The sequence below is a fragment of the Manis javanica genome, chromosome 14, assembly GCF_040802235.1.
Source record: "Manis javanica isolate MJ-LG chromosome 14, MJ_LKY, whole genome shotgun sequence".
NCBI lineage: Eukaryota > Metazoa > Chordata > Mammalia > Pholidota > Manidae > Manis > Manis javanica.
In genome coordinates, this window is record NC_133169.1 from 56,635,894 (window position 1) to 56,651,252 (window position 15,359).

Sequence of the window (15,359 nt, forward strand, 5' to 3'; positions counted from 1 at the left end):
TAATCCTGGTCTTAGAAACCTAGGGGTTTTTTTGGGAATAACATCCATCATTCACGACTCTACTTCAATCCATGAAACTGGGAATTTTCATCTCAGTTACCCAACTCGCTGTACTGAAGGAATATTTTATTTTTCTTGGATTTTATTGTCAAACATAGGGATAATATTACAGAGAAATTTTCTCTCTATTGCTCATAGCAATAATAAACCAAAAATGTATATGAGTAAAAGTATGGTGTCAATCAAAAAAACAATCAATTTTACCATATAAAGACTTCTTTTTTAATAAAAATATCTTCCTGGTGTAAGTATTGACTTGTCCTTGATTTCTGAAAGGAGAAGGTTTTGTGCATATAGTCAAGAATAGCCATACCTCATTTCCCTTTCAAACCCTCTCCTTTTAGGGTTGGCCATTGTAGATTTAAAAATTATGAATTGTCATCTCCCAGCAACCCTTCATGGTTCTGAGTTTATCAGAAACATTCTAATACTGGTGAACAAATGCTATTAGGAGGTATATATATACATATACATACTCATATACAGCCACAGATATGTATGTATGTATGTATGCATGCATGTATGTATACAGAGAGAGAGAGAGACAGAGAGAGAGAGAGAGAGAGAGAGAGAAAGAGAGAGAGAGAGAGAGAGAGAGAGAGAGAGAGAGAGAGAGAAAGAGAGAGAGAGAGAGAGAGAGAGAGGGAGAAGGAGATGAAAGAAGAATACAAACTGTAATTCCAGGCTCATTCCCTCTCTGAACTTCCTTTCACCTTCATCTTGCTCTTCTTGACAATTGTATCTCTGTACCCTCCTCCTCATCCAGCTTCTCCCTATCGTTTAAGGCTTCCTCAATCATCCCCAGCCCACACTGGCCCTCTGCAATTTCTCCTTCTTCATGACCTTCTAGTATACAATTTAATACAACACATGACTTAACATTTAACTACACACTTTTACTGCTCTCTAAATGTTCTCTGTGTCAGTTTTGTCTCCCAATTAGATTATAGATGACTCAAGGGCAAGGACTCTATTATTATTAGGTATTAGCACATCCTCACTTGTTATGCTGTGTCATGGATGCTAAATAAATGAGCATCGTTATAATGAAATACATTTCCACTAGCTTGTAATTTGGATTAAGAATCTTAATTGGTTTTTCAACTGGGGCCTAAAGTTTTTTTAATGTTTCCGGAGATCCTTGTCCTCTATTTTAAATATAATATAACTTAGTGGTTAAAGCCACAGTCTTTGAATCCCATCCCCAATATGCTAATTGTATTATCTTGAGCAAGTAACCTAAATGCCCTCTGCCTAGACTTACTCTATAAAATAGGGATAATGGTAGCACCTAACTCACAGACTCCTGAGATAATCGAACAAATTAACTTACAATTAGCATATAGAATACCTGGTACATAGAAAGCACTCTACAAATGCTGACTATTCTGCTATAGTTGAATGAAATGCAGAACTTACCTTTCTATATTGGCAATTTTCACAAAGCATTGGCCATTCTTGGTATGAACAAGCCCAATGTCATGTTAGCCCTCATTTCTGGAAGATAAATAATCGATTTAAGAAGATATGGGGAGGCAAGTTCTGAATTAAAGTTTATGCTGAAAACAAGTCAAGAAAGGTCAAGGTCAGCCTGTGCCAAAAGCCCCAAATGTAATGTCTTTCCCCAGTTCTAGACATTTTTTATATCCCTCACTTAAGAGGGTTTTTTTAAATCTTCACTGAGATGCGTACAATAAAATTCGCAATCTTAGTGCACAGCTCAATGCATTTTGACAGTGTATACATTCATGTAATCTCATTCAGATCAATATATCAAACATTCTCACTAATTTTCTTTTTCTCCTTCACCTTTTTCACCCATCCCCCAACCCCCTCCCCTATGGCAACCACCAGTCTGTTCTTTGTGTCTATGAGTCTATTTCTGTTTTGTTTATTGTTTTTTAGATTCTACATATATGTGAAATATATGGTATTTACCTTTCTCTGTCTGACTTACTTCACTTAGCATGATACCTCCATGTCCATCCACATTGTCACAAATGGCAAGATTTTGTTCTTTTATGGCTGAGTAATATTCCATAGTATATATGTATATATCTCTCTCATCTCTTTTTTTATCCATTCATCTGTCAGTGGACAATTAGGTTGCTTCTATATCTTGGTTACTATAAACAATGCTGTGATAAACATGTGAGTGTATTTATCTTTTCAAATTAGTGATTTTGTTTTCTGAGTAATTCTCAGAAGTGGAATTGCTGGGGCATGTGATATTTCTGTTTTAGTTTCTTGAGAAACCTCTGTACTGTTTTCCATAGTGGCTATACCAATTTACAAGGATTCCCTTTTCTCCACCTTATCAACACATTTGTTGTCACTGATACTAGTCATGCTGACTAATGTAAGGTGATATCTCACTGTGGTTTTTATTTGCATTTCCCTTGTGATTAGTGATGTTGAACATCTCATGTGTCTATTGTCCATCTGTATATCTTTTTTGAAAAAATATCTATTCAGGTCCTCTGCCCATTTTTTTATGTTTTTAAACAACTTATTTGGTTTTTTGGTGTTGAGTTGTATGAGTTCTTTATATATTTTGGATATTAGCCCCTTATCAGATATATCATTTGCAAATATATCCTCCCATATAGTGGGGTGCTTTTGCTGATGGTTTTCTTTGATTTTTAGGAACTTTTTAATTTGATAGTCTCACTTGTTTATTTTTGCTTGTATTCCCTTGCCTAGAGAGATATATCTAGAAAAAATTGCTAAGGCCAAAGTCCCAGAATTTACTGCCTGTGTTTTCTTCTAGAAATTTTATGGTTTCAGGTCTTATATTTAAGTCTTTAAGCCATTTTGAGTTAATTTGTCTGTATGGTGATCAATTTCATTCTTTTGCATATAGCAGTCCAGTTTTCCCAGGACCATTTATTAGAGAGACTTGCACCTTTTGTCATATATTAATTGACCTTATAGACTTATTTCTGGGCTCTTTATTCTGTTACACTGGTCTATGTGTCTGTTCTTGTGCCAGTACCACACTGTTTGGTTACTGTAGCTTTGTAGTATAGTTTGAAACCTGGGAGCCTGATACCCCCAGTTTTGTTCTTTCTTGATTGCTTGGACTATTTGGGATATTTTGTGGTTCCATACAAATTTTAGGATTATTTGCTTTAGTTCAGTGAAAAATGCCATTGGTATTTTGATAAGGATTGCACTGAATCTATAGATTGATTTGGTCAGTATGACCATTTTAATAATATGAATTCTTCCTATCCATGAGCACAGAATAGCTTTCCATTTATTTGTGTCTTCAATTTCTTTTGTTAACATCTCAAAATTTTCAAATATAGGTCTTTCACTTCTTTGGTTAGATTTATTCTCAGGTATTTTATTCTTTTTGATGCTATTGTAAATGGAATTGATTTCTTAATTCCTCTTTCTGTTAGTTCATGATTTGTATAAAAATGCAATAGATGTCTGTATAGTGATTTTGTATCCTGTGACTTTACTGATTAATTCATTAATTCTAATAGTTTTTTGGTGGAGACTTTTTTATAGTGTTTTCTATATATAGTAATGTGTCATCTGCAAATAGTGAAAATCGTATTTCTTCCTTACCAATTTGGATGTTTTTTTTACATGAGCAACATTATGGTTGCTAGACTTCCCCCATTATCAAGTCCCCACCACATACCCCATTACAGTCACTGTCCATCAGCATAGTAAGATGCTATAGAATCACTATTTGTCTTCTCTGTGTTGTACTGCCCTCCCCATGACCCCCCCACTACACCATGTGTGCTAATCATAATGCCCCTTTTTCCCCCTTATCCCTTCCTTCCCACCCATCCTCCCCAATCCCTCTCCCTTTGGTAACTGTTAGTCCATTCTTGGGTTCTGTGAGTCTGCTGCTGTTTTGTTCCTTTAGTTTATTCTTTGTTCTTATACTCCACAGATGAGTGAAATCATTTGATACTTGTCTTTCTCTGCCTGGCTTATTTCACTGAGCATAATACCCTCTAGCTCCATCCATGTTGTTGCAAATGGTTGGATTTCTTTTCTTCTTATGACTGAGTAATATTCCATTGTGTATATGTACCACATCTTCTTTATCCATTCATCTACTGATGGACACTTAGGTTGCTTCCATATCTTGGCTTTGTAAATAGTGCTGCAATAAACATAGGGCTACATATGTCTTTTTTAAACTGGGCTCCTGAATTCTTAGGGTAAATTCCTAGGAGTGGAATTCCTGGGTCAAATGGTATATCTATTTTTAGTTTTTTTAGGAACCTCCATACTGCTTTCCACAATGGTTGAACTAATTTACATTCCTACCAGGAGTGTAGGAGGGTTCCCCTTTCTCCACATCTTCGCCAACATTTATTGTTGCTTGCCTTTTGGATGGTGGCCATCCTAACTGGTATGAGGTAATATATCATTGTGGTTTTAATTTGCATTTCTCTGATGATTAGTGATGTGGAGCATCTTTTCATGTGCCTGTTGGCCATCTGAACTTCTTCTTTACAATTTGGATGTTTTTTATTTCTTTTTCTTATCTGATTGCATAGCTAGGAGTTCTAGTACTATGTTGAATAAAAGAGGTGAGAGTGGGCATCCTTGTCTTGTTCCTGATCTTAGAGGAAAAGCTTTTAGCTTTTTGCCATTGAGTATGATGATAGGCATGGGTTTGTCATGTATGGCCTTTATTATGTTAAAGTATGTTTCCCTTATACCCATTTTGTTGAGTTTTTATCTTGAATGGATTTTGTATTTTTTAAAATGCTTTTCAATATCTATTGAGATGATCATATGTTTCTATACTTCCTTTTATTAATGTGGTATATCACATTGACTGATTTGTGAATATTGAACCATCCTTGCACCCCTGGAATAAATCCCACTTGGTCATGGTGAATTATCCTTTTAATATATTTTTGACATAAGAGAGTTTAAAACAAATTAGTGTGGCAAAGCTGATTTCGGTAGCAACCCTCGTATAATAACTTGGTGTTTTGGGGTTAATATGCCCAATAGCCTAAGAAAGTATGTTCTTAAGCTTACAGAAGTGGTGTTTATTTGGGGTGGAAGGAATAAAAAAAACATATGTATAAGCATATATGCATATAAAATAAATTCATAAGTTTATGAATCTGCTGTTTGCTGTGTCCCATAAGCATCTGTTCACCTCTTAAGAGCCTAAGAAGAAAGATATTTAGGATAATTTGTAAATGGCATAACCCCTAAAATTTATTTCATAAGGGTTTTGTGAAAACTAAATAAGATAATGTTTTTAAAGCTCTTAGCATAGCATTTGGCATATCAGAGAGGAAACAAGTAATATGTCTTATCTTTTATTGTTTTATTATCACAATTAGCAAATGGAAATAAAAAATAGTTTCTCTTAAGTCATTTAGTGGCAGAATGAAACTTAAGCTTAAAATCTGCATTTGTCTCCATAACTCTTACTGTGCTCCCATTTCCCTCCTGTGTTCTGTGCCTTCTGAATCCTGGGTAGACACTAGCTCAACACTCCTCACTCTGGCACTGATGGATCTGGCTTTCTGCCCAGGCCTCTGGCTGTGACCCTTTCTCATTTACCATATTGTTTTCTATCTTGTGCCCTGCAATTGCAGCATTTTCAAAGCTCTCTTCTGTCCCTGCACTTGGTAACCACACTGAATATCACCACCCCAGGCATGACCGCCTCAGAACCAGTTCCCAAGTCTTTATCTCCATTCTGAGTCTGTGCTCCATGCTTTTAATCCTGTCTTTACAACTGCCTGCTCTGTATTTCCCAACTGCTGTTAGTCAAAATAATGGAATCATTACTTGCTTATCCTCTATCTCCACTCTTTTTTCTGACCACATGCATCTTCTAATATTTCCAGTTTTAATAAAAGAACCACTCTTCTTCTTCCTTCAGACTCAAACCCTCAGATTCTCTCCCCTCTCTTCTTCCAGGCTCCAATCCATATATAATTTGTTATCATTCTAGGGCTGCACAGAACAATAGGGTAGCCTCAGCCCACTTGCAGCAATTAAAGACTTGAAATTTGACTAGTCTGAATTGAGATAAGCTCTAAGTGCAAAGTGAACACTAGATTTTAAACAGTACAGTAGACAAGAATGTAAGACATCTCATTAATATTTTTTGACCTTGATTACATTTGAAATGACAATATTTTCGATATATTGTGTTAGTTAAAACATATTCTTAAAATTAATTTCTCCTGTTTCTTTTTGTTTTGTTTTAATGTGGCCACCAGGAAATTTATATTACATATATGGGTTGCTTTATATTTCTATTGGACAGCGTAGTTCCAGATCATTCTAGTCTTCTTTCTCAACATTTATTGAATCTCTTCTATCCCATTCCTACCTTTTCATCAGGTTCAAGCTCCTTTCAATGCACCCTTGCAGGGTTCTCTGCCCATGGCTCACCTTCCTCCAGTGTCCCTCATCCATGCTGCATGTGTCTCCATGTCAATCAAACCATTCCCCACTCAAAAAAAAAAAATCACTTTTTCCTTCCCATCACAACTAAAGTCCAAACTGCTCCAGCCCCCAGCTCCTTGCTCCTTCACAGGTTAGCTATGATGTCTTGGGACAACAACATAAGGCACAGCAAGATGAAGCTCTGTTTAGCTGGAAGAATCACTTATTTTTTTTAAAGGAGGGAGTCACATGTCATCTATATAGAAGTTGGTCAATGACTTAACTTGACTAAGCCTGGCTCAGAGAAAAATTATCCTTCACAAATGTTTTACAGGATGAAATAATATATTGTCTTTCATGAATTCTCAAAGCTACCAATCTGTTGACAGAAACCAGCAACTTGTATAAAAATAGGGTTAGAAAGAGGGGCCCCCAAGGCCACTAAAGGGTCTTGGCTCCTCCTTTGAGATGCCAAGATTGATAATACTGTGTCTTAAACGTCCCAGATACCTAAATTTTGCCTGCCAGTGGGACTGGTCCCTCTCTGAGGAACTTTTCTGAAGCAATCAATTGGAACAACTGGAATTACAAAGGCAAGAGTGGCAAATGTCTGGCCATTTATACTGTTTTCTGGATTCCAAATAATGGGTAGAGCAGACTTAAAAAAAAATTTGTTCTTCCAAACTAAAATCTAATAATGTTTTAATATTATGTCTTGTTATTATTAATATTTTTTCAGGGCATCTCCACAGCATGATAGTCAAGACCAAAGTCTACTGTTCTTTCTTTCAACATGAATCCCTACATACCAGCTCATCTTGATTACTGCTCATGCCAGACCATTCATACTAATTCCGTGCCTTTTCACAGACAGAATGGTAGAGCTGGAGGGAAGTTGGAGATGATCTAACCCAATTCCCCACTTTATAAATGAAGACCCTGAAGTTCTGGAGCTCATAAAGTAAATTTCTGAAAGTAGCCGGAACCCAGATCTGCCACTTTCCAGATCTTGTGCCTTTCACATTGCATCATTTATTCTTCCTTTCTTCTGATTTTGCATATTGAAATTATACCTATTCTTCAGGATCTAAGACAAATGGCACCTCCTCCATTATGACCAACCAGCAGAGACCTACCCTTCTTTGTCTGTGCTCAATCTATAACCTGCTGGAGGTTTGTGATCCGGAGCTCCCTTCTGGGATTTTAAATATGTCGAAGCCAATGAAGCTATCTGACACAATGTATGTCCAGCAAAATGCCTTCTACATAGGAACTTTCCATGCATTTTTGTCAAATAAACAATTGAACAAAGGAAAATGACACAGCAACTTGGAGCCTTGGCTATTCTATACTATAAAAAATGGAAACATGAAGATGTAAAAAAAAATGTATAAGCCATAATGCAATGCATTTTGATCTCCTTGAACATAAAAGCTCCACATACATTTCAAAGTTTGTTATTTATTTTCTTTAATTTCATCTCTCCTCATTATGCCTTTCCTTTCATTAGAACAAGCAGAAGGGAATTAGTGAATTATAGCCGAGACCAGGCTATCAGGGATTTAAAGATTAAGCTTGGAAATACATGTATCTCTTTAAAATATAAAGAGTGCCAGTTCAGCTGAGTGCAGAAAGGCTGCCAGCCAGGAAAGATCCAGTCAAGTTAAATTGAAAAAGAGTTGGTTGGTTTTTGCCAGTGGATGTTTAAATGTAAGATAATCCATCAACCCAGTTCTTCTATCCTGGTATGTTTATTAAGTAAATGTTTATTATACTAGATTCCATTTCAAACTGGGGCTGGGGGATGACCTAAAAAGCAGAAATGTCATATAAGATGGGATTAACTTAAAAGGGACAAAATCATCAATATATTTCTATTTTTAAATATGTTGTTTACATTAGGGTCAAAGGATGGTTAGGCAGTAAAACTTATCCCCAGATGAAAATTAGCCCCCTTCAAAAAACCCAAAACTCCCTGACGGAGGGCCTAGTAGTGATTCTTTAAATGGGAGAGGTAGATGGAAAGAAAGAAAAAGGCAGTAATGGCCCTTCCATATTTTTGACCTTTTGAGTCAGAGTATAGAAGTTTATCATGATGAGTATTTAGTGACCACAGGAATAAGTTTATATCTGAACACTTAATTAAATTCATTTCTATGCTGTGCAACAAATAATTCTTGAATATTTGCTATATCTAAGGCAATGTGCTAGATAGGAAATAGGAGATGAAGATAATTACAAAGAATTCCTTCCCTCAAGTTAACCAGAGGTTTCAGGCAAGGTGAATACTGTTTATAGATCAGCTGACATGAATATCACCTCCCTACCCATTTGTAGACTTTAGCCCTAGTTCTTTAGGGGACAAGGGGTCTGAATTACCTGGGTAACTCTTCCATTTGCCTTTTAATTGATGTAATTTGGCTTCTTAGAATTTATGGTTCTCCATTTGGCCTAAATCCAAGCATTTTTTTAAATCCATCTTAAAGATATTTCCAGAAATGAAACACTGGGATCTGAAATACTCATTCAAAACATTTATATATTTCAATAACATTTGCTTATGCATCATATTTTACTGAAATCTATGAAATGCTTTAAAATCACATCCATTAAAAAACTAATGGAGTAGTAATTTTGTTTCTAGAAGGTAAATTGAAACACATATCAACTATAAGGGGCATCTTGGGCAAATTTTATCAAAATGTCAGTTTCTTAAAAATTCTGAAGTAGTAAATAGTCAGAAGATGTACCTTTTTCTGCTTCCCAACTAGAATGCTTACTCCTCAAGAGTAGGTACTCTGTATTTATCTTGGTAAACCTAATGAGAGTTACCAATGCTTGATACCCACTAGTTACTATGCTGATGAATGAATGAATTGATTAATGAAAAATGTGACTTTGTGTCATTTGGAACCTTTCACTTCTTAAATTTACCCAACAGGTAAGCAAAAGTTGAGAATGACTCAGTAACGTAGAACAATCCAAGAAAATAGGCAGATATTTCCCAGCACAAATGGAGAGATCACACAGTGAGAGAAGTCACTAACTGCAGGGGCTACTCCTTCCCACCTCCCTGCAATATCCTATAGGAGGCACCAATTGCACATTTCTCCCCGGAGGTGTTTAGCCCATAGGAACCTTACCATCCAAAGCTGTGGCCAATAACCTGATATCCTGGAAAACTGCCCAGCGCACTGAACAGAGCTCTCCGAGCCCAAAGTCAGCGGAATTTATTGCCAAGAATTCCTTTGCAAAAGTTAGAGGACATATCATTCTCATACTTTGCCCTCCTTGGTGAAAGATTTAAATAAACGCATAGTTTCATTCCTGGACTCACTCGATGGGTATTCTTTGAAACTTCAGTTACAGATCACTCCTAGGAACAGCGTGACCTCCGTGAAGGCTCATTCTTGGAACTCAGTGAGGAGGGTAATCGCAAGATTAATGTATTCTCTATTTAAAGCTAATCTATAACTAAAAATAGAGGCAACAGCCTTTACTTATCTTAGATGGGGATGCAGGCTTATAAGGGGCAGGCATTATACTGGCTAGAGAACATCCACAATAGATTCTCCCATGTTTCAGCACTATGTTGCTCGGAGAATATGAAAAAGCATTCGTCACATGTGCAAAGTATCTTACTTGATCAATAAAATGTATGCCTAATTTACTTCCTTTTAGAACACAAAAGAAATTCATTAAGTTCAAATATTCGTATTTTTCTATTTACTGTTTCAGCAGGATTTTATGCATTCAAAAGATCATTGACTTATTTTGCTAAACAGTTCCATTATTTCCACTTTACAGGGAACATGAGGAATTCATTTGACTTTATCAAGATCACCAGCAAAGCAATGATAAGAAATCTAAGTGTGAAGCATTTCTGCTTCCAAATGTTTTGAAAGTTGGCTCATGTAAAGAAAAAGATTTTTATGACCAAAGAGCACTTCTGGGAATGAAAAAGAGGAAGCCTGTCTCTCTGTGCCTAGAAGTCTGTGCTAGTTCCAGAGATGATGCTTTTACTTTAGGCAAAGAGCTCAAATTAATCTTCACTTCATATGGACGTTTTCCTCATTATATCCTGAACTTGGAAAAACTGATAAATAATCACAAAAGCACAATTTTATAAAATTTGCCCTTAATAGTTTAATTTTTAGAGCAATTTTGTGTTTGGGTACATATTTAAATGACTTAGTATGTCTGTGAGGTATGCATGTAAAAGATCACTCCTGCACTGTCATTGTTAAGCCAACATTTGTTGAAAGCTTATTAGTCAGGTTGTATTCTCATCTCCTCATTTAGTCCTTGTAAAAAGCCATGTGAGAAAGATGCTATTAATATCATGCCCCTTTTACCAATGAGAAAATTAGGTGCAAAAAAGCGAACTCATTTTTCCAAGGTCACAAAATCAGTCAGGGTTGGAAGCCAAATGTAAACAAAGAGTATTCAAAACAAAACAAAACTTCAGTATATTAAGGGAGCCTCACAGCCCTGTCAAAGGCTACTTTTCAGCACATAAACCTTCTTTTCTAGGTAGTTTCTGAAAAATAACAATAACAATGACAAAAACTTCAGCAGAGTGTTGATTCAATTTACTATTTCTAGAAGACCTTACTTCTATTTGTAATTTTCCTCATTTCCAGAGTTTTTACTGTTGATTTGATTCTAGTGCTGTTTTCCAGATAGGGAGGCATTCATGGTGAACTGAATTCAAATTTTCACTTTGCCTCATGCAAGCCATGTGACCTGGGGCAGGTTATCTAAGTTCTCCAAGTCCCTTTCGTAGGGTGTTCGGTAAATGGTTCCTGCATTTCTAGCTGTAAATGTTTTTTAGGAAGTAAAAGGGTATTTGAAGATTAACTAGTCCAAACACCTCAACTGACAAGTGAAGAAAGGGAGGCCCAGAGGAATTAAGTGATTTAAAAAAGACTCCCAGCCAGCTCCTTGTAATGAACCTAAGCAGTCAGAGTCCCAGGCGTGTGCTTTCATTATTCTGTGCTATCTCAAGTGGATTAATGTATGATTGATGATCTCTGTCACCAGGAGAAGTTTTCCTCAGGCAGATACTGCACGATTATTTTCATGTAAAACCAGAATCACAGTGCTGAGCAGAGATGCGAGCGTAGCCCAAAGTCCTTTCCCTGCCTGTGAGTTTCAAGCTCCAGCAAATGTGGGTAGAGCTCCTCGCTGCCTTTCATGTGGCTTCCACTTGCCAACGTGCATCCGTAACATTTCAGCAGAGCCCTGAAAGTTACACAAACGTCACGCTGGTGGTGTCCCTGCCTTCTGAAGCTTTGCTGCAGACTCCCAAGTCCTCGTGCTCCGCGGGTGTCCCCTGGGAGCATCTCCAGGAGGGCCTCCACGGAGCTTACTCTGGGGAGCAGTTGCTTACAATTGCTGCAGCTGCCGGAGTGCTTAAAGGCAGGAAGGGTTCTGTGGCATGACCCGCGGCCCTCTCCTTCTCTCCAATATGTTCAAAGTTTTACCATGAGGGTGATAAATATATAAATGGCTTGCTGAGCCAAATCACAGACAACACAAAGATGGGAAACATAATGAATATGATAATGAGGGAATCGGTTTATAAAAAGCCCTAGAATGATGGTCCAAATGGAATATAATGAAATCAAAGAAGGGAAATTTTTAATTCCTGGATTGGGTGCGGAATTTTAAAACCATACAAGAAGATGATGGGAATTTATATTTAGTGTAACATTGGCACAGGTAAATTTCCAGCATGACTTAGATAAAAATGCCTAAGGGTTCAGGCTGACTGTGAATTTGATAAGAGTCGACAGTTATGTGGCTGCAAAAAAGATCATTGCATCTTAGGCTGCCTTATGACACATGGTTTTTGGAACAAAATCAATAACAGTTTGGTTCCACTCATTTCAGTCAAACTGCATATCGACTCTTCTTTTCTGTGCAGCAGGGACCTACTTAAAATGAAGAGGATCCAGAATGTTCGATAGGAACAAGAGATGATTCAAAACATATGACAATATGAAGGATAGTTGGAGGAACTGGAATTTTTTATCCCTACAATGTTAACTGTCAAGTACTAGGAAGGACTTGAGATTTTACCATACTTGCAAGCTGACATGTTAGCCTGACACCATTTCATGGGGTGGGAAAAGATACAAGACTCTGAGGCAGAGAAGTTTACTACAGCAGCCGGAGTACCCAGAGTATCATCATTTCCTTGTGCCCAGTTCCCTCAGGGCAATGCAAAAGAACAGGTAATGCTTGCACCCACAGTGGGTTGCATTACAGGAGAGGAACCCCAAGTTTAGGAAATCCCAGTCTTTTAGAACAGGCTGCCAGCAAGCCAGCCCAACCATTTTCCTAGGGGATGGGAGATACTGCATCTAAACAAACATCTTTGGAAAGAACCAAATGCTGCCAGTGCCTCTGTGGGAAAGACACACAGAAAGAGGAGAGCTCCATGGAGAACTGTCTTTCAACAATAAGTACATCTTGAAGGTTGTCATATTAAAGAGTATTACAAGTCTTTCCCTTTAGAATTAACAAGAATGTCAAGTTGGTGAAAATTCCCGAAAGAAGACTTTACAGTAAATGAGGAAATATTTTATAAAAACAGAACAAGCTCAAAATGGAATGGACTCCTTAAGAGGTTAGACATGCTCAGGCAGAAACCAGGCAGCCCTCTGTTGTGAGGATTGAGCAAATATTCATGTACTAGACAAGTACTGAATTTAATGTTACATTAAGCTTCTTCCAGCACTTCACTTATCAGAAAATAGAGGGAAAGAGGTGAAGTAACTAGGAAAAAATGCATGGCAGTAAAGGATAAAGGATACTTTCAAACTTGAAGTACTTCATTGTATATCTTCTGAAGCTCTGTCTACGTCCCGAGAGGATCCAGACATCTCTTTGATAAACCAGAGATTGGGCTGTATTCAAAGCCTTTATGCATTTTATGTTGTAATCTCCCTGGCCTATCTCTTCAGCTGAGAAAAACAGCTCAAAGATCTATTTGGAAATAAAGAAATGTTGAAGTCTTATCCTAGATTGATTATCCTGTGTTCTGAGAAACTGTCTTTGCTCAGGAAGCCTTTGTGTTCTACCTGGAAATGTTTCTGGTCATCTAGACACTTAAAACTGAAGCTTGTGGATATCCCAAAAGAAAATACATTGTCTATAGGGATTTTTCTTTAAAAACAAAACATATTTGTGCACTTTCTCAAGAAAAGAGATTATTTAAGAATAACTGTCATGTCATTTAGCAAATGGACATTTTTCACTTCATGAATTTATTAACTGCTCTTTCTGAGTTCATCTGCACACCACATATGTAAGACGATAAAGCCAATAACCCTTGGGTGGGGACGTGTCTGTGGGCATGCCCTTTGACCTCCCTGCTTATATGTAAAGTGAGGGGTTGAGATAGATGACTGCAATGTTTCTTTCTGGCTTTTCAAACTCCCAAGAATCCAGGAAGAGCCACCTTCTCAAAGGTGGCATAAATTCGGAAACTCTTGGAGTGGTAATAGGGCTTAGAAGAAAATAGGGTGGAAATCCCCCTTGAAGACCATTAAAAGACATCGCTGTCAACCTTAAGCATAGAAACATCAATCAGTATACTGGGAAAGGCTATAGGACGGAGAGATGTTAAGAGAATCTTGTGGTGCTATGTGACAAGACGTGAGTGTAGTTCATGGCAGGAAACTAGAAACAAAATTTCCACTGTATCCTAATCCAGCAGGGAATCCTATTCAAAAAATGACCTTGGAAAGGGCCACAGACTCACCAAACTGTTGGGCCATGGCTCATCAGGCCAAAGCAAGATGTAGGATGGGGAGACCATGCTTCTGAAGAGGTAGACAGCTCGCTGAAATAATCTATGTATTCTTTAAGAAACAGGAAGTACAAAGTTGAGAGGTCCATGTTTTGCCTCTCAAAATAAGCAACTAACCTCTGGCATGTGTCAGTTGGATTCCGGATTGCATATGCACATATTGTGATCTGGGCACTTTTTATGGAGATCAGGGTTCTACACTACAACTTTGTGATTAAGCAATAATTGAGACACCCCTCTTGCATGATTTGCCTCAGAAAACACACACCTCAGATAACACAAATCACATCTCAGAATTAATTCAATTATGCTTTGGATTTAAAATATTTTTTTGAACATAACTGTTTTTCAATACACTTTAAAATACATTGACAATATCCGTCAATTCAGAAAGTTGATATCTTGAAACTATAATTTTTTTGTTAATGATTTATGGTGGATGAGTAAAATTTCTAATCACACCAAGTTTATCTATATACTTACAATATAAAAGCTTTAGTTTTTCAGTAAAACACTATGTAATGACACCAATAAAAAAGGAACTTTGCACACATATATTTTCCTACATACATAAGCATCTGCTCTAACTTCTGCTTCCTAAAACTGTTGCTTATTTTATTTCAGCTTTAACCCTTAATAAAAGATCATTCCTTTACTGAATGATCTGGCTTGGAATGTCCATTAGTTTCACAGCAGAAGTGAAGTTAATCTCCTTCATACCCCATGTTGGACTTAGTTTACTCAGTGTTTAAGATATTTTAAAAGGTGTCTTGGAGGGAACAAGATTGATCTAGAACTTGGGGTCTCTTGGGGACATAAACCACTCAGAGCTCAGACTGAGAATGAGTTTGCCACATTTTTCTGAATCAAAAGGCCACTCTATTCTAGACTGACCTTGGGAAAGTAAATTTTTTTCATCCTGGGATGCAGATAGACACGATAGAGGGCAGCTGCACTCGATATAAATATCTCGTAAGGCAGGCAAAATGCTGCACTGTAACTCCTGTAGTCTGAGAGCCAGGAAAACAGAGGGTTTCTGTGACCTTTTAAGAATATGCTGTTCACCCCAAGGAGCCACAAG

At 37.2% G+C, this 15,359-nt stretch overlaps 1 long non-coding RNA gene across 1 annotated transcript in view; it reads left to right on the forward strand.

The window, feature by feature from the left end:
- The window catches only part of LOC140846178 (uncharacterized), a 146,760-nt gene extending 133,287 nt beyond the window's left edge, over positions 1-13,473 (forward strand). Inside the window, exon 3 of the long non-coding RNA XR_012125092.1 lies at positions 10,267-13,473. This is a non-coding gene — a long non-coding RNA (uncharacterized lncRNA). The remainder of the gene's footprint in view (positions 1-10,266) is intronic.
- The last annotated feature ends 1,886 nt before the right edge of the window (positions 13,474-15,359 follow it).